Consider the following 21,177-nt stretch of genomic DNA (forward strand, 5'->3'; position numbering starts at 1 on the left):
GAACATCAAATCTCTCAGACTAAAATCTGTATTATACTTTTAGTCTTAAAAACATATGTTGTATATTTATCACCCTTATGATAAAACCCATGTCAGCCATTGGTTTATGGACTCTGTATTTTGAAGCCTCAACATTTGCTTTATTGCTATTGCTATGTGGGTATTTGTTAGCCTTTTGGGACCATATTAGGTGGAGGGATCAGAATCTGGAGTTGTGCAAACTTCTGTTTCATTTAGCGTGTATCCATAAGATTTGTACAGCAGATCCAAGTTGTGCCTTGAAAACAGGAACGTTGTCTGCATAGAGGAGAACTTTAATAGCAGGCTTGTACAAAGTGAGGCTTTGTGCTCACATTTGCTGCAAACACTCATTTTAATTCTGTTACCCTGTTTTGATGCAGAGTTCACGTGAAATCAGGCAAGAACTGGACTTGTTTTTTATAATGTGTTCTTGTGAATTGATTGTGTATCGCATACATTTGATTTGACTTTCTGCGAGGCAACAGTCGTCCGCTGGCCAAAAAGGTTTTCCAAATACCTTCACGTTATCAAGCCTGGATTTAGAAAAGAATAGCAAAAAAATCTGCACCTCCTGCTTCACATGCAATTTGTGTTCGTGTGTTCAGAGGCGGCGGTGAGAGGGGAAACCTCGGCTCACCCAGCTGGAGAGACTGACCAGGAAGAGTCGAACATTAACTCTGCTCTTCCAGGGCACCCTGCAGACTCGGCTGCTGGCATTGGTGAGGGAGTGCGGCCGCCGCTGTGATGACGCCAAACTGGAGTCCATCATAGGTCGACTGCAGGTATGCGAGTCAGAATTTCTGAGGATGGTTTCACTTTTCTCTCTTCTTTATAATTGACCCTTGTTTTCTCTCTCTCAGCTCCTTGTCTAAGAGTGGGAGGGATTTGAAGCACAAAGGGAGGAGCTTGTCGTTTGGTTGGCTGATATGGATGTCCACCTGAGTGCGGTTGACCAGCTGACAGGAAACACATGTGAAAAACTGAAACAACTGCAGGTGTGGGCTTGTTTTGATATGACATATATTTGATATGATACATACGTCAGAGACATTGTCCTAAACTGGACTAACAAAGAACCATGAGTCCAACATGAAACTTACCTTACATAACGTAAGGCTGAAGTTCATTGATAATTTTAATCAAAAACTTGTTGAAATATTTTTACAGATTATGCAAACATCTGCTGATGAAAATGTGTTGATTTATTCGTCTGTTATGAAGCAATTGCTATTTCTAATGTGTCTTTATCACTTTCTGATGTTTTATTAATTAAATAATACATGTATTAATTGTTGTGTTATCTATAGATATAGTATTCATATATATATTTATTTAAAGTATAGTAAAAATGTTTAATTATTACTGCTTAAATGACTAATATGTAACATGTATTAGTAGTGATGTGGTGCTGAGGGTTAAAATGCCTTTTTGTCTTTTGGTATATTATGAAATGACAATAAACCATTAATATATGTCTATGCTGTGCTCGTATTTATTTTATCCTACCTAAATTCAATTTATGATACATTTTATTTTGAAAGATTTAAAATGGTTCTTTAAAATGTTTTTTTTAAAGAACCATTTGAAGGAGCTTTTAAAAATGGTTCTCTAAAGAACCATTTTAAAAAAGGTTCTTTGAAAAACCATTAAAGGTTCTTCAATGAACGACTGAAAGAAATGGTTCTTCAATGAACCATTGTTTGAAAGGTTCTTTGTGGCACCAAAAAAGGTTCTTCTATGGCATCAGTCTAAAGAACTACTTTTGGTTTCAGTTGGCACCTTTATTTTTCTGAGTGTGTATATATATATATATATATATATATATATATATATATATATATAATAATTCCCCACTCGCCCCTGTGGGCGGTTAATCCTTCAAGCTCGGGTCCTCTACCAGAGGCCTGGGAGCTTGAGGGTCCTGCGCAGTATCTTCGCTGTTCCTAGGACTGCGCTCTTCTGGACAGAGATCTCCGATGTTGTTCCCGGGATCTGCTGGAGCCACTCGCCTAGCTTGGGAGTCACCGCACCTAGTGCTCCGATTACCACGGGGACCACCGTCACCTTCACCCTCCACATCTTCTCGAGCTCTTCTCTGAGCCCTTGGTATTTCTCCAGCTTTTCGTGTTCCTTCTTCCTGATGTTGCTTCCTGACCGCTACCATTTTGTCTGTCTGTATCTGGAAGTCCAACAGGATCTTAGCTCGGTCATTCTCCATCACCCTTGGGGGCATCTCCGATTTTGACCTCGGGACTACCAGGTTATACTCGGCACAGATGTTCCTGTACACTATGCCGGCCACTTGGTTATGGCGTTCCATGTATGCCTTGCCTGCTAGCATCTTGCACCCTGCTGTTATGTGCTGGATTGTCTCAGGGGCATCTTTACACAGCCTGGGGTCTTGCCTGGTGTGATAGACCCCAGCCTCTATGGATCTTGTGCTCAGTGCTTGTTCCTGTGCTGCTATGATTAGTGCCTCCGTGCTGTCTTTCAGACCAGCTTTGTCCAGCCACTGGTAGGATTTCTGGATATCAGCCACCTCCGCTATCTGCCGGTGGTACATACCGTGCAGGGGCCTGTCCTTCCATGATGGTTCCTCGCCTTCCTCCTCTTTCTTGGGTTTCTGCTGCCTGAGGTATTCATATTATTATTGTGCAATCTACTGTACAATATAAAGCGCCTTGACGCGACTTTTGTTGTGATTTGGCGCTATATAAATAAAATTGAATTGAATTGAATTGAATTGAACTGAGCACGCTGTCAGTTGGGGCCATCTTCGTGATGTATTTGTGGATGTTCCTTGTCTCATCCTGGACTGTGGTGCTGACACTCACCAGTCCCCGGCCTCCTTCCTTCCACTTAGCGTACAGCCTCAGGATGCTGGACTTGGGGTGAAACCCTCCATGCATGGTAAGGGGCTTTCTTGTCTTTATGTCAGTGGCTTCTATCTCCTCCTTTGGCCAGCCTATTACCCCAGCAGGGTACCTGATCACGGGCAGGGCGTATGTATATATGTATATGTGTGTATATAAAAAACACCCAGCACGCCCCTGCGGGCGGTTTATCCTTCAAGCTCGGGTCCTCTACCAGAGGCCTGGGAGCTTGAGGGTCCTGCGCAGTATCTTCGCTGTTCCTAGGACTGCGATCTTCTGGACAGAGATCTCCGATGTTGTTCCCGGGATCTGCTGGAGCCACTCGCCTAGCTTGGGAGTCACCGCACCTAGTGCTCCGATTACCACGGGGACCACCGTTACCTTCACCCTCCACATCCTCTCGAGCTCTTCTCTGAGCTGTTGTGGAAATTTCTTAACAAAGCCTGCAGACACGATGAGCGGTTAAAAACCCAACACTTTATTTCCCATGCATGAGGAGAGACGTCAGTCAGGGGGCACTGAAAGTAGTCTCTCCCAATGAACAGTTCAGGTCCCTTTTATAAACAGTCACGGAACAAAAGGCTTTTACAGTTGCAGTTCACACCTTGGCTCTAAACAGAAAACTCTCTATCACCTGTGTGAATCTCCCCCACTCTGGGGTCAAGTCTTCCTGTGTGAGCTTCCGTCTCCTGGGGGACATTCACCAGTTTCTCACCGTCTGTCTCCCAGCGTGAATGAGGTGTGAACCAGACATACTAAACTAAGTAACATGAAAGCATTTCATCAAGACAATACATTAAAAGAGATCCCACAACCCATACTAAACTAAGTAACATGAAAGCAAGACAATACACTAAAGAGAAATCCCACAACAGTTCCCACCCTTTTGATTGCGTCTCAATCACTAGTACCAAGGATTTCTCTTCCTAACATTCTGTTAATTACATCAGCAATATCGCACACTCAAAAAGGTTTCACAATATGCATCATTCTTACAGTGTCAGGAAAATAATTTCACTCATCACAATCATCCTCGTTCTTGCTATCATCATTGTAATTTCCAGCTTGCAACAGGGAAAGGTGCAATTTTCGGGAACTCACATCTCCTTCAGACCTTTACATTGCACAGATCAAAAATGACAGTCTAGGGGGTTGAATATACATAGTGTAGTCGAATGTGTCCATCATGCTCAATCAAGCATTTCCTCTCATCTCGTGGGTTGCTCCTTCTGTTGCACGAACCTCCTTGGATGTTGGTGTGGTGCCCAGCCGCTGATCTCTCCTGAGGCTCCACCAGAGGGCAACCATCAGCCCACTGAAGAGCATCAGAGCTACCCCAGTGATGAGGTGCTTTCTGGCTTGTCGCATTGTTGCAGGTAGAGGGTAGACTGCCTACTACCTGAATGAAGTGTGGGGATTATTCTGCCCCGTTTGTCTTTTCTAGTTGCTCCTCCGTTCTGGGTGGTTCTCCTCCAAACAGCTTGCAGTGGCTGGCGTGGATCCAAGTAACTCGTTCTCCAACTTTCACCGCCGTTTGTGTGGTCAGTAGGACTTGGAATGGGCCCAGCCACCGCTTTGCCTTCCAGTGTCTCCTCCTGAAATCCTTCACTAGCACCCAGTTTCCTGGTTTGAACGGCTGCAGGGGTCCTTCTGCTGGCCTGGGCAAGGCTGCTTTCACTGCTCGGTGCACCTGCGAGAGAGTCCTCGAGAGATTTTGACAATACACAATCATTTCGCTGTTGCACAACTCTGTGGACATGCCAGTCCATTTGGGGGGTTCTGCCCCCACTCTGGCAGGTCGTCCATACAACACCTCATAAGGGCTGAGGTGTGCTGGAGGTCTGGTTCGTGTGCGCACATACATCAGCACGAGGGGAAGTGCTTTTGGCCATGTGAGGCCAGTTTCTTCACAGCACTTTACCAGTTTGGACTTTAAGGAGCCGTTCATTCTCTCCACAGCACCTCCAGATTGTGGATGATATGCACAGTGTGTTTGCAATTTGAAACCTAGTTGCTTGCTGATCTCCTTCAATGCCTGGTTCACAAAGTGAGTACCATTATCACTTGTGATTTTTCCCGGGATACCCCACCTGGGAATGATTTCTGACAGGAGGGCTTTTGCTACTGCACTGCTGTCTGCACTTTTAGTGGGGAATGCTTCTACCCACTTAGAGAACATGTCCACTACTACTAGACAATACTTCTTCCCCTCGGCTGGTGTCAATTCAATGAAATCCATCATTAGATGGTCAAAAGGCATGTCTGGTGGGGGATGTGCTGCAGTGTTTACCTGTACTGGGCGTCCCACATTGTTGGTCGCACAAATGAGACACTTTTTGCAATGCCTCTCAGCTGCTGTGGAAAACCCTTTGGTGAACCACAGCGATGTTACTGCTTGTAGCATCCCCCCTTTGGACGCATGGTCCAACCCATGTGTCCATTTTAGAAACCAGGGGAAGAAGTGTTTAGGGAGACATGGGCGGCCGTCAGGAGATCGCCAGACAGAGTCGACCAGTGTGCAGCCATGTTTGCGCCAGAGAGTTTTCTCTGGCTGGGAAGCAAATGACTGTACAGCAGGAAGATCAGCAAGGTTAGGCGTGGACAGTGGGGCCAAGACAAGTTGGAAAGGTAGGCCTCCTTCGGCTGCTGCTTTGGCTGCTGCATCGGCGGCCGCATTTCCTTGGGAGACAGAATCAGTTTTACCTGTGTGTGCTGCACACTTCACTACAGCAATGCGAGCAGGCAGGAGGATGGCATCCAGCAGCGCTGCTACCTGGTTAGCATTGAGGATGGGCTTCCCATCAGATTTCAGGAACTTTCTGTGCTTCCACAAGGCCCCAAAATCATGCACGACACCGAACGCGTAGCGAGAGTCGGTGTAGATGGTGGCCGACTGACTCTCCGCAAGTTTACAGGCTTCTGTGAGCGCCACAAGTTCTGCAGTCTGTGCTGAGAAGTGTCTGGGCAATGAGCCTGAAACGAGAGTGGCATGATCAGAACACACAGCAAAACCCACCCGGTTAGTTCCACGTGAATCACGTGAGGAGGAGCCATCTACATATAACACTATGTCAGAGTTCTCGATGGGAACATCTAACAAGTCAATCCGAGGTGTACAAGTTTCACCCAATACAGCAGTGCAGCTGTGTGGTTCACCATCTTCTCGCGTGGGGAGAAGAGTGGCTGGGTTGAGTGTTGTGCATCGTTTCACTGTGATGTTGGGCATGTCAAGCAGTATGGAAGAGTACCTGAGCCAGCGAGCAGCAGAAAGGTGTGAAGTTTTCTGCTCCAGCAAAATGAGAGAAACTGCATGGGGTACCTGCACTGTCAGAGGAGAGTACCCTACAATGTCACGTGAGGCGAGCACGGCCTTCTCACACGCAGCTACTGCGCGTAGGCATCCAGGCAGTCCTGCAGCTACTGGGTCAAGCTTGGAAGAGTAATAACCCACCGGGCGAAGTGAATCACCATGCTGCTGTAAAAGAACAGAAGACATGAAACCATTCTTTTCGTCCACCATTTGTGTGTATGGTTTGGATGGGTCTGGAAGCGCTAAAACGGGCGCTGTTTGCAGCAGTTGTTTCAAGGAAGTGAAGGCAGCTTCAGCCTCTGGTGTCCAAGAAATGCGATCATTGGCTGACAGACTTGCACCATGAATGAGCGCAGTAAGTGGAGCCTCCACAGAGGAGTAGTGTGGAATGAAATTGCGGCAGTATGATGTGGTTCCTAGGAATGACATCATCTGTTTTTTGGTGTGGGGTTTTGCAATGGTCATCACAGCTTCCACCCTCTTGGAGGAAATCTGGTGAGAGTTGTAAGAAATCACATGCCCTAAGAATGTGACTTGCTCTTTACAAAACTGCAGTTTTGACTTACTAGCTTTGTGGCCCTTGTGATGCAAATGCGTCAGTAAAGTGAGAGAATCTGCCAGACACTGCTCTTGTGTGGGTGCACACAGTAGCAGATCATCGACATATTGAAGTAACACTGTGCCTTGGGAGAGGATCAAGTCTGACAGGGAGTCTCTTAAGGCGGCATTGTAAATCGTGGGGGACTCACAGTAGCCTTGACACAACCGAGTGAATGTGTAAGCCTTTCCCTGGAACTCAAAAGCAAACCAGAACTGGCTATCTGGGTGAACTGGAACAGAGAAGAATGCATTAGTCAGGTCAGCAACAGTAAACCACATAGCACCAGATGGTATTTGGGACAAAATGGTGTGGGGGTTCGGAACCACGGGGGCTCTGGGGATCACAGCCTTGTTCACAGCTTGTAAGTCCTGCACAAACCGCCACTCAACAGGCTCATTTGGTCCTCTGATTTTCTTCACAGGGAATAGTGGAGTGCGAACCGGAGAGGTGGGGCATGGGATAATTACTCCAGCCTTTAACAGGGATTCGAACACAGGAGTAATCCCCCCTATGGCTTCCTGTTTCAGAGGATATTGTCTTTGGCATGGTCTAAAAGAGGACTTTGGAGTGATTACCACAGGCTCACAATCTTTAATTAGGCCTACATCATACTTAGATGAGGCCCACAGGCTGTCAGGCACCTCTGTCAGCAGGGGGTGTGAGGAGTTTAGAGGAGGTGTCGTTTGAAGTAGACAGTGTGAGACAGCTATGTTCACTAGCTCAACTGAGCGGACACAATGGACTGTATATGTCATGGTTTTTCTGTAGGCTTTCATTTCTCGAGAAAACAAAACTGTGGGATCCTCTGTAGGTTCCCAATCGCAAGCGCGGTAGCACCGGTGCATAAATTCTCCCATGTCTTCCCACTGGCAGCTGTGGGCTTTTGCTAGGGGAACATGTGGGACGGATGCATCCATAGTAAACATGTTTCTTTGCTCATCAGTGAGAGAAATCGCAAGCGCAGCAGATGTGGAGCTCCAAAACATACATGTCACAGTTAGTAAATCATTTTCGGTTCTGGACCATTCTTCCTCATAACTGTCATCAGGGCCATGCAGAGAAAAGTGAGATGTGCAACTCAACTCTCCAGGAGCCATAAAACAAACATCTGGAGGCATGCAGTTGCGAGTCGCTTGTATGAATTCTGCAACAAGCGGCCCCTCCTCCAGCTTCCACCCGTAAGCGAAAGCTGGAGTCACGGGGTTATATTTCACCATCATATAATCATAGTCAGATTGCGTGATTGTGATGCCATTATAGCAGGAGATTAAACTTATTTTCAGTTTGCACATCAAATCTCTGGCAAGCAAATTGACCGGGCACAGGTCTGAACACAGAAACTCGTGTGTGAATTTTCTACCCTGTCCGTCTACACAACACAGGGGTATGGTGAAATTTTCTCTCTGTATGGTTCCTGATGCTGATACAGAATGAGTGAACCTCTCGCCCAGCACGGGCTGGGGTGAGAGAGAATCTGAGCGTAGTACCGAGTGGGTGGCCCCGGAATCGACAAGAAATTCTACTTCCTGATTACAAACTAACATTTTATACAAGGGCAGTGATTTATATGGCGCGCTATTTAAATGTACATATGTACCAGCTGGTGACAAAGAAACGTGTTCTACATGCTCAAAAGTGTGGTGTATTAAAGTGTGTGTGTCTGTGTGTAAAACACTTTCTACATCAATGGGTGTGTGTATGTGTGTGTGATTTTCACTTCCCTGTTCTGATGAGGTGGGCAAACCACAGCCTGAAGCGTGCTCTGGCGTCCTTTCCCCCAGGTCTCAGTCCGCCTGCACCCACTGTTGGCCCTGGTCACTTTGGCGTTGATGCTGGTCACCTCTAGGGTGGACGTAGTTAGGGCAGTATCGCCTCCAATGTCCATGTTCACCACAGGAAAAACAGGTATCTGGGTCTCCTCCAAACTGTCGTCGTTGTCGATCGCGTCTTCCTCTCCGACCTCGGTGGTGCCAGCTGCCTTTACCGTGGAAGTCACTCCGCGGGTTCGTTGCAGTCTTGTACAGCGTTAAGGCCGCGTTGTGGAGGTCGGCACTCTGTTTTTCCTCTCTCTTGCTTTTTCTTTCGTCAAGGTGGTTCTGAGCATGGCGGGCATGGCGTCGCAGTTCCGTTAACCGAGGTTCATCTTCTCCCCCCACATATGAACGCCTCACCTCGGCTGCCACGTCTGGTCTCAGTCCCCGGAAAATATGGCCGCAAAGATGGTGCTCATATGTGGAGGCGGAGGTGCCCGTCATGTCATCTTTGGGTATTCCAGCATTAACTTCAAACACAGTTGTCATGCGATGTATGAAATCGTCCACAGATTCATCCTTTCTTTGCTTGCAAGCCTGAATCTTTGCCATGTCCACCTTGTCCGGGAAAACCTCCTTTAGCTTATCCATTAGGAGTGTTACTGCAGTACAATATTCACGGTTTTCGCCGTGCTCATAGGTCAGGTGTCGTATCCTCAGTGTAGGATCAGGCAAGTGAGGTGATATTTTCCTCAGGCCGCATGGCTTCAGCTTGCCTGCCACTGCGCGTCTAATTTCTTGACCCGTGGGACGATATTCTTGGCAGAAAATTAGGAGCTGCTCACCAAACTTTGCACCCGACATGAGGGGGTCAGGTAGATGGCTTGTGGCGTCAGCGATGTCTGACTGTGTCCACGGTCTGTGAACTAAAATAGGTCCCTCGGGTCCCGCCACTTCCACCATCGGGAGCTGCAGGCTTTCTCCTTTTGCCTGCCGCTGTCTCTGCGTTTTATGCCCGGTCTGGAAATTTTCGACCTCCTCGCTGCTGTCTGTGTCGTCTGTATCGTCCCGCTCCTCATCAGTGAAAGAATATTCAGGCTGATCCGTGGCAAAAGGCAGGGCGTAATATCCATGGCGGTTGTCCTTACTTCTGTTCTTTCCTCTCACAGCTCTCGTCGCTTCAGCTCGCGGCGCGCTCCGTGTGTGGCTGAGCGCTGTGTCGGATCTGAGTGTCATTTTTCTCGCTTCCTCCTGGCGGGGCTGTCGCTCCTCAGTATCAGGATTGGCGCTTGCATCCTCTGGCTGTGGGGCGCGTGGTGCAGAGCGGGATGGGGAGGGAAAGGAGTCCAGGTCCGCATCGGCTTTCAGGCCCTGCAAAACAGCCTGTACTGGGGAAGCACAAACAGTGCGTGAACAGGAAAATGGTGTTTTGTTCTCCGTGTTATACGGAGGTGGAAGAGGCGCTGAGGCAGATTCTGCGTCAGCCTCCCTTTCACGCACTTCTCTAGGTAATTCTTTCAGAGCTGCTTTGTTTTCTCTTCTTTCTGCTTCTCTCATCCACATTTTCAAACATTCCTTCTCATCGCTTACCCTACGCAGATCTACGGTCCTAACTTTCCCTTTCCCCAATAATTTTGCTTCTTCCTCCCGCAACTGTTCCTCTATTTTCTTTAACTGGTTAACACTCAGCGATCCCTTTTCAGGAAACCCGTTTACTTTTTGCCACTTAACAACATATTTCATACACCCAATTCCCCATTTCTTAACCATACAGTCAAATATTGAGTTTTGTCCCCGGCCGCCTGGTGGAACGTCTGCCGCTCTACTGGATCTAGATCCCATTTTACTACACGAGGCGTCCCCCGTGAGGTTCCTTGCCTTCTACGGACCAAGGAACGAACACCGCCACTCCGTGCACTATAGTATGCAGAAATGGACTCCGACAGTGTACCCGAACCGCTGTCCCTGTGGCGTACTTAGATCGAACACAGGTCTGGGCCGGCTTCTCCCCAACAGCGCGCCCGAGCCAATGTCCTTGTGATGGACCGTACCCAACACAAGCCTGGGGCCTCAAACCACCAGGATTTTCCTCCCGGAGACTCGAACTCCGGGGTCGGCAGGCGTTCTCCCCCCTTTTCGGCCAGACAAAAAACTCTTGTGACTTGTATAAATGGTAGATACAGCTCACCGTTCTGCAGGAGTTCCCCTCGATTCGTCAAGGTGATCTCGGTGGTCGCTGAAGCACAGGCTCTGTGACTCTGCCTTTCTCTTTGCTTTTAAACAGCTGGCAGGACCGAAGCGTTTTGCTACCTCGGGGTGATCAGCCGTCCCAGAGCCGTCCTTCAGCGAGAACACTGGATCACCCTGCTCACAGCGCCAAACTGTTGTGGAAATTTCTTAACAAAGCCTGCAGACACGATGAGCGGTTAAAAACCCAACACTTTATTTCCCATGCATGAGGAGAGACGTCAGTCAGGGGGCACTGAAAGTAGTCTCTCCCAATGAACAGTTCAGGTCCCTTTTATAAACAGTCACGGAACAAAAGGCTTTTACAGTTGCAGTTCACACCTTGGCTCTAAACAGAAAACTCTCTATCACCTGTGTGAATCTCCCCCACTCTGGGGTCAAGTCTTCCTGTGTGAGCTTCCGTCTCCTGGGGGACATTCACCAGTTTCTCACCGTCTGTCTCCCAGCGTGAATGAGGTGTGAACCAGACATACTAAACTAAGTAACATGAAAGCATTTCATCAAGACAATACATTAAAAGAGATCCCACAACCCATACTAAACTAAGTAACATGAAAGCAAGACAATACACTAAAGAGAAATCCCACAACAGAGCCCTTGGTATTTCTCCAGCTTCTCGTGTTCCTTCTTCCTGATATTGCTGTCATTCGGAACCGCTACATCGATCACTACAGCCGTCTTCTTCTGTTTGTCTACCACCACTATGTCCGGTTGGTTAGCCACCACCATTTTGTCCGTCTGTATCTGGAAGTCCCACAGGATCTTAGCTCGGTCATTCTCCATCACCCTTGGGGGCATCTCCCATTTTGACCTCGGGACTTCCAGGTTATACTCGGCACAGATGTTCCTGTACACTATGCCGGCCACTTGGTTATGGCGTTCCATGTATGCCTTGCCTGCTAGCATCTTGCACCCTGCTGTTATGTGCTGGATTGTCTCTGGGGCATCTTTACACACCCTGCACCTGGGGTCTTGCCTGGTGTGATAGACCCCAGCCTCTATGGATCTTGTACTCAGAGCTTGTTCTTGTGCTGCCATGATTAGTGCCTCTGTGCTGTCTTTCAGTCCAGCTTTGTCCAGCCACTGGTAGGATTTCTGGATATCAGCCACCTCCTCTATCTGCCGGTGGTACATACCGTGCAGGGGCCTGTCCTTCCATGATGGTTCCTCGTCTCCCTCCTCTTTCTTGGGTTTCTGCTGCCTGAGGTATTCACTGAGCACTCGGTCAGTTGGGGCCAGCAGCCTATCACTGGAGGGAAAACAGGTTAGTGTTGTCAGGGTGGCCTGTATGGGGTGGGAGCTGTTATCTGACAGAGATAACTACCTCCACTGGGTCAAGAGGGCATCCAAGAACAGAGCTAGTTTTCTTGATCAACCTGTTCAGTTTCTTCCTATCCCCAGCAGACCACACCATAAAACATGGACAATACCACCACAGAGTCCTAGAAGGTCTTCAGGAGCTCTCCCTGCTCCCTTCCAAAAGACTTCTCTGTTGCAAATACAACCGTCTCTATCCTTTTGTGTAGATGGACTCTCTGTTGTTACTCCAGATCAGTTTATTGGTTAGATCACTTATATGAGTCAGCTATCTTAATGCCCATTCTCTGGATGTTCACTGGTGTAGGTGGAGTCCACTACCTGCTCGCTGGTTTTCGGAGTGTTGATCTGGAAGTGGTTCTGCTGGCACCAGTTGACAAAGTCCTCAGTCAGTTCTCTGTATTCCCTGTTGTCCTGTTGTCAGTAAAGTACACCGTGAGGAGATGCTCTCATTGCCCAGTCATTATTTTAAAATAGAGATAGCCTACATAGTTCATACATATGCAAGACTATTATGAGCCAATTAGGAGAAAGCATTAAATGAGCTGTGGGCCACTGCTGGCACTGTCATCACATTGGAGGGTCACTTTAGTGTTTAAGTAGTATAAAAACAAACGAGAAAAACCCAGAAATATTTCAGAAAATGTACGGTTTTGTTTGTTTGCCACTGAATAGTGTTGGAATAAAGTGTGAAAATTATGAAGGATTAAAATATTCCAAGAGCTCAAATTACTTCACCAAAACATGTTTCAATCATATTTTATCAACACAAATTGCACAGGTTTATTGAATATGAATAACTTGTGTTAATTCAACTCAGTTGTTTAAGCTCCTGCCAAAGTAAAACATCTGTGTGCATTTAGTGTAATAAACTATTAAACCAGAATTACATATTAGGATTTAGCCAAGTGTTAGGATGTAATACAGAGTAGTATTTCTAGTAGGCTTGTTTTGATATGCCTGTTTTTATTTTATTTTCTAAATTTTAAAGAAGGCTTTAGAAAGGTCAAAATAAATCTTCTGTGAGGGCGTATCAGCTATTCTAACAGAATTCATTTTACCAATGCAAGGGTGCATTAGTACCTTGTAATACAACATATCTATTTCATAAAGGGCGAACACAAATTTCCAAAGAGACTTCCTGACAGCTGCCATTTTAAGTATAACCTCTGGTATGGGCACATTCAGTTTGCAGCAGCGGTGGCACCAAGATGGCAGCTTGAACGGTCGTGTTTTTTCAGGAGCTCCGAAAGACCGCAAAATTTGCTAAGGAACTTTATTCTCTTTCCACTCGAATTACAACTATGGATGCCCAAAAGGTTATTAAGAATGCAAAGCTGCAATTTGTGCCGTCAAACCCCAATGTTAAGACGTCTTCGCATGCTAAAGTCAGTGACCATGGCTATGCTAGCACTGAAGCTGCCAACGTGAGCCTAAACAAGCGAGAACGGGGAGCAGACTCTGCGCCGCCAACTCCATCAAAACAACCGCCGGAGGAGAAAAGAACAAAATCTTCAGAGAAGGAAGATGATATCTCCAATAAAACTATTTTTGAAGCCATTCTGGGACTTGAGAAGAAATTTGAAGTACAACTGGAAGATATCAAGGAACAAAACAGACAAAGTGCAGCTATGGTTGCCAGCTTGGCTAAGGCTGTGGAGTTTAATGCTGCAGAGATAGTTGATTGCAAACTGAAAGTTGTTAAACTGGCAAATGCGAATGAACAGCTGCTTAAAGAAAACGAAGACTTGAAAAGAAGAGTGAGAGAACAAGAGCGCTACCGAATGAGGTGGTGCTTAAAGCTGAAAGGGGTGAAGGAAGACAAAGACGAAAACATTAGAGTGAAGGTTTTGCAAACGCTTCCAACACGTTCTCACTCCCAACTCGTCAAATGTGTGACGCATGGTCAGGCTCCCTCTGCTTCACTTATCGACGCGCAGGGTACCCCCCTCGCGTCGAGAATTGACGTGCAGGGTCCTCCTATTGAACACTATGCTGCTCCCTAATCGTTGTTTATTGACGACAAGAGATTGCCGCGGAAGAGCCTGTTGTCCGTATATTTATACATTTCCGAAATCACATTGTAGTGACGTGTACTAAACACAATATATTATATAATGTAAACAACTACCTGAGAAACAGCAGATACAGCAGCTAAATTAATTATAGGCCATTACTTTTGTATCGTTTATTGCATTTATGGAGGGAGTGGTGCATGCTGGGTAATGGCACAGCTAGCGACCGGGTGACTTTATTCACCCGCTTCGGCTGCTATCGGTCCATACAATGGGCGTTATTAGCAGAAATCAGTCCCATAGATATGGGCCATCCACCTGCTAGATTGTTCAGAAGGTTGTTATCATCCATCCAGATGGAGGATCACTGACAGGAGCGTGGAAGACTCCAGAATCCACTCTGGCTGGAATCCGGTGCAGTGTTACAGGTAAGACCATTTAAACGGACAGCATTTATAGAATGACTATTAAAAGTCAGCGAGTGTCAATAATGTTAATGTGGTTATGTTAGTAATACACCGAGTGCTAATATAACAGCTTTAAGATGCATTTGTAGATATTATTACGTGTTTTACCGTCTTTATGGTGCTAGCTTAAAGTTACGGTGTAAACGTTAGCTTATATTGTAGTAAAGCTGTTACTGTTTAAACGATGTTAGCACAGAAATATTAGCTTCTGTCATGACTGATGAAGTTACTAGTTAATAAAGTTTGCAGTAAAGTGATTAATCGCAGCCACAGATTGACAGTAAATATCCCGATTTGCTTCAATGCATCTCTAATGAATATGTGCAAGTTTCAGTGCTTCGTTTAAAGTGTATGATACTTATACTGACCCAGGGTCAGTGTAAAATACAACCCTAGCTGTGTGAACAAAGCCTGGCTCGTTTAATCCTGCATGACAAACCTCAGGATGCAGGTTCTTATTACTCTTTCCTGCTGGCACACCTGTCACACCTGAGAGTCAGCTAGAAACTTACAGTGACGTGGACATCATGCAAAGACTGCCAGACTCTGTAATACTGTAAATGATCAGTGACTCAGGTTAACACTAAACTTTAAACAGTACCTCTGTGTCTCTGTGTGTGCTGAACATCTGGAATCAGATTGAGTCAGGCTGCATCAGCTGAATCTGTTATTTGTAAATATCAATATTTTTTTATTCAGGTGTGGGGATAATATGTAAGACTGCAGTGAAGCGATGTACCAGATTAATCCCTGGCCAAAGGTATCGTACTTAAATCAGACTACTGAACCAGCCACATCAGCCTTTTGTGAGGTCTGTTTAAAGTAGACTTAAAATGAACTGCAGGTTCCTGAGAGGTGAACTGTGAGCACAGAAACACATGTTCATACATACAGCTGTAGCAAGCTTACATTAATTTTAAATAGACTTGTTACTCTGATGTCTGTCTCTCTGTTAGTCCTCTGACAGACTGGTACCTGTCCAGGTGTGCTCTACCTATGACTACTGGGACAGGCTCTGGCTCCTGTAATAGAAAATTTCTATTATTCTCACTTAAAGTATTTAAGTGCTTATGCATATGCTTAGTTGTGACACTGTTATAGACTGTTCAGTGAAAGTTTCTAAAACTAGATGAACCTACTTCAGCGTCAGCAGTTTGAGAAAACAACTCCCTTTACAGGTGCTGATAAGACCAAGGGCACAAAACAGCATGACCATTGATCCGTTAGGTTTCATAGCGAGGCGCGTGAAGTGTGGTAGGATCAGTTTGTAACTTCCTCCCTCTTCCTTGGAATGCATAAAGATGTAGGAGCACGACTTCTGTGGCAGAGCTGACATGATTGTGAACTGTGATGTTTGATGTGTGTTGGCTCTCCTGCGCGCAGTAATAAATAGCTTGATCACAGCTCTTTCTGTGTTGCAGACTTTATTTACAAAATTCCACGATACCCCCCACCCTCCCACTGTGAACATGAATTGAATATTCAGAAGAAAATGAATGGATAGACTGACATTTGTTTAAATACTTCTAGAAATCTGAGCTGTTGGTGTGGTAATAATATTAGAGCTAGCAATCTTTCTTACTGAATCTCTACTGTGAGTCATGTTACCTGAGATTAATTCTATGTTTACCTGACAGCCTGGACACATGTGCTGTGTGAGGGATGTAAATCAAATCAGATCTTAACTGCTTACATTTAAGGAGCCTGTTCATATTTAATTGTAATATGAACCAATGATTTTCTGATTGCTGATTCTAAGAGAGTCTTTGTGGAAATCCTGTTTGGCTTTTTGTCATTTTAATTCTCTTTTCCATTTTCCAGAACAGTTCTCCACAGTCGCTGTCCACATGGGTCAGTGGGACCAAGCAGCACTCTGCTAATGTGTGGACTCTGACCAGCAACATCCAGCAAGACCCAGGCAGTGTTTTCTATCTCCCAGCTGGAGTTTTTTGTTTGTCTGTGACTGGAGAGTCAGATTTTTGTTGAAGCTGGAGGAACAGCCTCACACTTGCAGAGGTAAGTCAGTTTGTAGAGATCCCTCCCATCTTGACTTTTATGTAGGGCTGCCACAAACGATTATTTTGATAGTCGACTAGTCACCGATTATTTTTGCGATTAGTCGACTAATCAGATCATGCATCCATTGAACGTAAAACGTACAGCTTATTGCACCAGCAGCATCTGCTCTTATATAACTATCATTAGCTTACAGCTTTAAGTGTTTAAGGTATGTGCTAACTAAAAATAAAAACAAGATGATAGTTTATTAAATTTAAATGAAATTTGCAGATTGTTTTGGTTAAGTTTAATAAACTCCTTGTTCTCTAAAATATAACGGGACATCGGAGTATATTCTCGAGCATCTCACACTTCTGATAATCAGTTGTCTGCTTGATGTTTATTCAGCTGTGTAAAAACTATAACTTTAATCTCAGCCAAACCGATTTACTCAGGAACAAATAAAATACTGAAAAAAGCCAAACAATAACATTTTTAAGTTATCTAAGTGACTCATATATCATGTTTAACCTGAGTAGTGAAAGACTGCGGTGGGTTTGAAAACAATTTGCCGGGAGTCCGCTGTTCTCACGGGCTCTAGTGAGGCTTGCCCCCGGCTCGCTATCGAGCTAGTGGGTAACAGACGTCTCCGAAAACGTCGGAGCGCTTTTGAAAATATGTGGTGTCTTGATAAACTGAGCAGATATTTGAAGTTTACACAGCTACATTCTCGCCTGAAAATATGTTAAACGTTTATTTTGTGACCCAGAAAGAATAATAAGATATTAAAACTAACTAGCTGCCGCCATTGTTGGAAACTGAGCAGGGCCGCGCTATGAATTCTGGGACACAGTTTCTTCTTCTTCTGGGTTTAACGCCAGCTGGCATCCTTGTACATGCAGTGCTGCCATCTTCGGTTTCATTCCGTTATTACACTCTTAAATCCTACTACTTATTCCTGCGTCTTTTGGGATCTTACATAGCTTCAAACGATGCATCGACTATTAAATTAGTCGTCGACGATTTTGATAGTCGACGTAATCGTGACTAGTCGACCAATCGTGGCAGCCCTACTTTTATGTGCTAGATTTCTTATCTGAAACACTAATATTTCAGTGACTGCTGCTTAGACCACAGGTTAATACACGCTACTGATCCCTGATGGGAGAATCATCACCTCTGCCAACAAAGAAGCCTGGTGGATATTTGTTTACAGACTGATGATGGGACATCATGCTCTGCATATTCAAAGTTTGTCTCTTGATTATTATTCGTACACAGTAATGTGAATTATGCTTATATCTAGTATAACTGGACCAACCTGGTGCTCTTCATTTCTGGAGGCTGTTGAGTCTGAATGTTGGATGTTGTGTATCTCGTGTTCTCTGGGCTTTGTTGTCCTCAGTCTTTTTGCAGGATCAGAAAACAAAACCAGGATGACCGTAAATGTTTCTTCTCCAATTGGATGATGATAAGACCGTGACACGGTATGCCACCTTTAGTCTTGTGATGAAGCAAAGCTCAGGAAGAAGTGTGATTAAATGGTACCCACATGTGTGCTGCTGAGAAGGATGTACAGGGGTATCTGCAGCCAAATCCAAGCCTCCTCAGGTTAGTTGTAGTTGCAGAATGCTATAGGACTGAGACAGCTGAGGCATCAAATGTTTGATTAAATGGATGAAAAAGAGAAGTTTCTTCCCTGTAATTATCACTTTTTAAAATCTTTAGCAACTTCAAGTCTGTCAGCGTGCTGAGGTCAAAGAAACAAGAAAAGAAGCTTGACTTCAGAGTGTTGTTTACAGTTTTCTGTCATCATGATCTCCCCTGAAGTTTATCGCTATTAGCCAAGCATTAAGTCCACAGTACTGTAATGATGATTCTGACTTTGGTCACGGTTGCATAATATTTTAATAATATGCAATTATTTTTTGTAATTCATATTTTTTCTGTTAATCAAAAATTTACTTTGTGAAATTTGTATTTGAGAATGAAGAATGTGACAATATATTTTTGTTCAATATTTAATTTCTTTCAGTTGCAATTGTTAAATGAAAAAAAAATAATTTAGCAAACTAATTTATCAAAAATATATATACATATATCTGTATTAGTTTTAATACATTAATTTACACCTGTATTGAAAATACCATATTGTATTCATACAGAATCAGTATGGTATCATTGTTTGTCTGATTGCTGAGACTAAGAGCTACTTTGATCTGTTTAGATCTAAAGTATCCAAACTCGAGCTCTAATGTTTCTTCACCCCTGTGTGTGTGTGATATGTGATTTCCTACATGCTGGCAGAGCAGAGCAGCAGTTTGTGCTCACAGATGGTGACGGTGTGGAGAGACGGTGGTGTTTCCTCAGAAGAACTAGCAGAGTCACCAAGGGCACGAGTCCATCTCACCACCTTGACTTGCTGACTGATGCTCGTCTGCACTGCACAGAGGAAATCAACTGACCGAGGTTTGTCCAGTGACGTGTTATGAAATGTATATTTGTTTTATGCTTACAGATATGTTTTTCTTGACAGAGGCTCTGCAGAGGTTAGACAAAGCAGAGAAAACGTGTGCTTTACATTTTACTATGATTTACTGGGATATTTGTTGCCTGATGTTTAGCAGGAATGGAGGAATGGAATCAAAGGGAGATGTTTTTGATGTTTTTGTAATGATGTAAGTAAATCTTCAGTATTATTTATTTGCTTGGTTATATTAGGAGTGTTTCTGAGTGAGGGAGAGAGGAGTCATCATCCAGGTGAAGTGACGTGGATCAGTGGATACACTTGTCTCCCCTTTAAAGGAGACACTCTTAGAGAGAGACGATCCGAGACATCCCTAAATGTTAGTGCTTTCAAATACACAAACATTTTTAAAGGACAAAAACGAACATCCAACTTTGACTGTAATACAATTAAATCTTTGCATGTGTGTTTTCAAACTCTCAGATGAGCAGGATATCAGTCTTGGACTGTGTAACCTGCAGGAGCAGCACTGAATGATCACCACACATGAGCATGTTCCTGCAACATTCAGCAGCTTTGCTTTTGGTAAGTAGAGTTACCTAACTACAGTAACTCTAAACACATGCCATCCATTTCTAACGGCCTGGTTACTTCCTGTCAGTTTTTTTAGAAACCATGTGGTCACCTGACCTAACACTGTTTCTTCTTCTTCCCCTTAATGTTGAAGTGTCAAATGTCAAACAGCTGGAGAGGAAACTAAACCAGTACTGGGATGTTTCACCAACACGTGCCAGATGCTGTTCCTTCATGGTTTCATCACCAGAGACAGCCCCGCCCACCTCAGGACCTCGCCATTGATCATGATGATTATAATAATGACAGCGAGCAGAACTAAGACTGTAAAAATCCACGACCAGAATGTTTAGATGCTTTCTAATTATTAATGAATACTGAGAGCCTCTTTCTGTGTTTTGGGTTTTTTTTTTTACCTCATTTGTTACTAACAAAGTTCATCAAACTCACACAGTTTACATTCTGTATGTTTCCATCTTTACCAGCCACACTCTACCTGCAATTAGAAAACAAACCTTAGAAATCGTCGTTTTTCTCTTTTGTAATTGATGATAATTCAGTGAATATACTGCGCTGCTTCCTTTTATTGCGTCACACATTGCTTTAAGTTTTTCAGTGTCCAGTTATTTTTTACTGCTGTTTGAATTCACTGTATGTTTGACCTTGTAGACTGTTTGATGGACTGCTTGTCTTCCTGTTTGTAACCGCCGCCTGTTTTTGACTAAAGATTTGGATTCTGACTTTAACACAGCCTCTGCGTGTCCTCCCTTTGTGTCCTCTTCCTCTGTGAATGTGTTGCATGTGTCACAGATTCATTTTATTAACAGCTTTCCCACAGTCAGTTGCATCAGCATTCATTCACAGCACATTGCAGAAGGATTCAGATTAATACAGTGATCTTATAGTCAGAATTATCCTGACAGACTGCCACTGTAAATTATCTTTCATGAGGTCAATTTTAAAGCTCAGTATTTCAAAGCAGGAGTTATGAAGAATCATATTGGCATTAGGACTGTAACAATATGTACTAACAAAGTCAAAGTTTTTTAATTATGCTAGAATATTGGAAGGCAATCAACTTTTAGTGTTTTCTGCATATTCATTATACTGAAATAGAGATGGTGACCCTAACTGTACAGAAGTATACTAAACAACTGACAATCTAACAAACATTATTTGCCTGAGCCGTCATGCACAGTGAGTCTGGTCCTGTGCTGTGAGAGTATGATAAGCATGTTTCTGGTCAGTTTGGAAGAAATAATATCACAATGTAGATCTTTTTTTCAATATTCCTTCTCTTTTACAACATAAACTGTGATCAAAGTTACTTATTTTCACAGCATGTAATAATAGTGACAGTCCAGGGCATTGTGGTCTGTTGAGCTAGGGTTAGGGTTAGCAATTCAGACATATGTACTCAATTTCTTGCTGGATATAACAAACACCTAGGAATTCATATTATAATTTGATTTTCATGAAATATTCATATTCAGTATCAGTCATTGTATATTATAACTACGTATCCACCCAGGCTCAT

General features: G+C 44.3%; 1 protein-coding gene and 1 long non-coding RNA gene across 7 annotated transcripts in view; both read left to right on the forward strand.

Annotated features, from left to right (window-relative positions):
- The first annotated feature begins 592 nt into the window (after positions 1–592).
- The window catches only part of LOC134640035 (peroxisomal membrane protein PEX13-like), a 57,258-nt gene continuing 36,673 nt past the window's right edge, over positions 593–21,177 (forward strand). Inside the window, exons 1-2 of the mRNA XM_063491595.1 lie at positions 593–803; positions 882–1,016. The gene's annotated coding sequence lies outside the window, so the exon portion shown is untranslated. The remainder of the gene's footprint in view (positions 804–881; positions 1,017–21,177) is intronic.
- On the forward strand, positions 13,322–20,386 carry LOC134640289 (uncharacterized). 6 transcript variants are annotated; one of them, XR_010095433.1, is made up of 8 exons: positions 13,322–14,563; positions 16,424–16,618; positions 17,731–17,851; positions 18,006–18,211; positions 18,908–19,069; positions 19,322–19,446; positions 19,551–19,652; positions 19,795–20,386. It is a non-coding gene; the product is annotated as an uncharacterized LOC134640289 (long non-coding RNA). The 6 variants fall into 6 exon arrangements; XR_010095432.1 differs by having other exon boundaries at positions 17,717–18,211; XR_010095431.1 differs by having other exon boundaries at positions 17,731–18,211.

This window comes from Pelmatolapia mariae, linkage group LG13 (genome assembly GCF_036321145.2).
Source record: "Pelmatolapia mariae isolate MD_Pm_ZW linkage group LG13, Pm_UMD_F_2, whole genome shotgun sequence".
NCBI classification, from domain to species: Eukaryota; Metazoa; Chordata; class Actinopteri; order Cichliformes; family Cichlidae; genus Pelmatolapia; species Pelmatolapia mariae.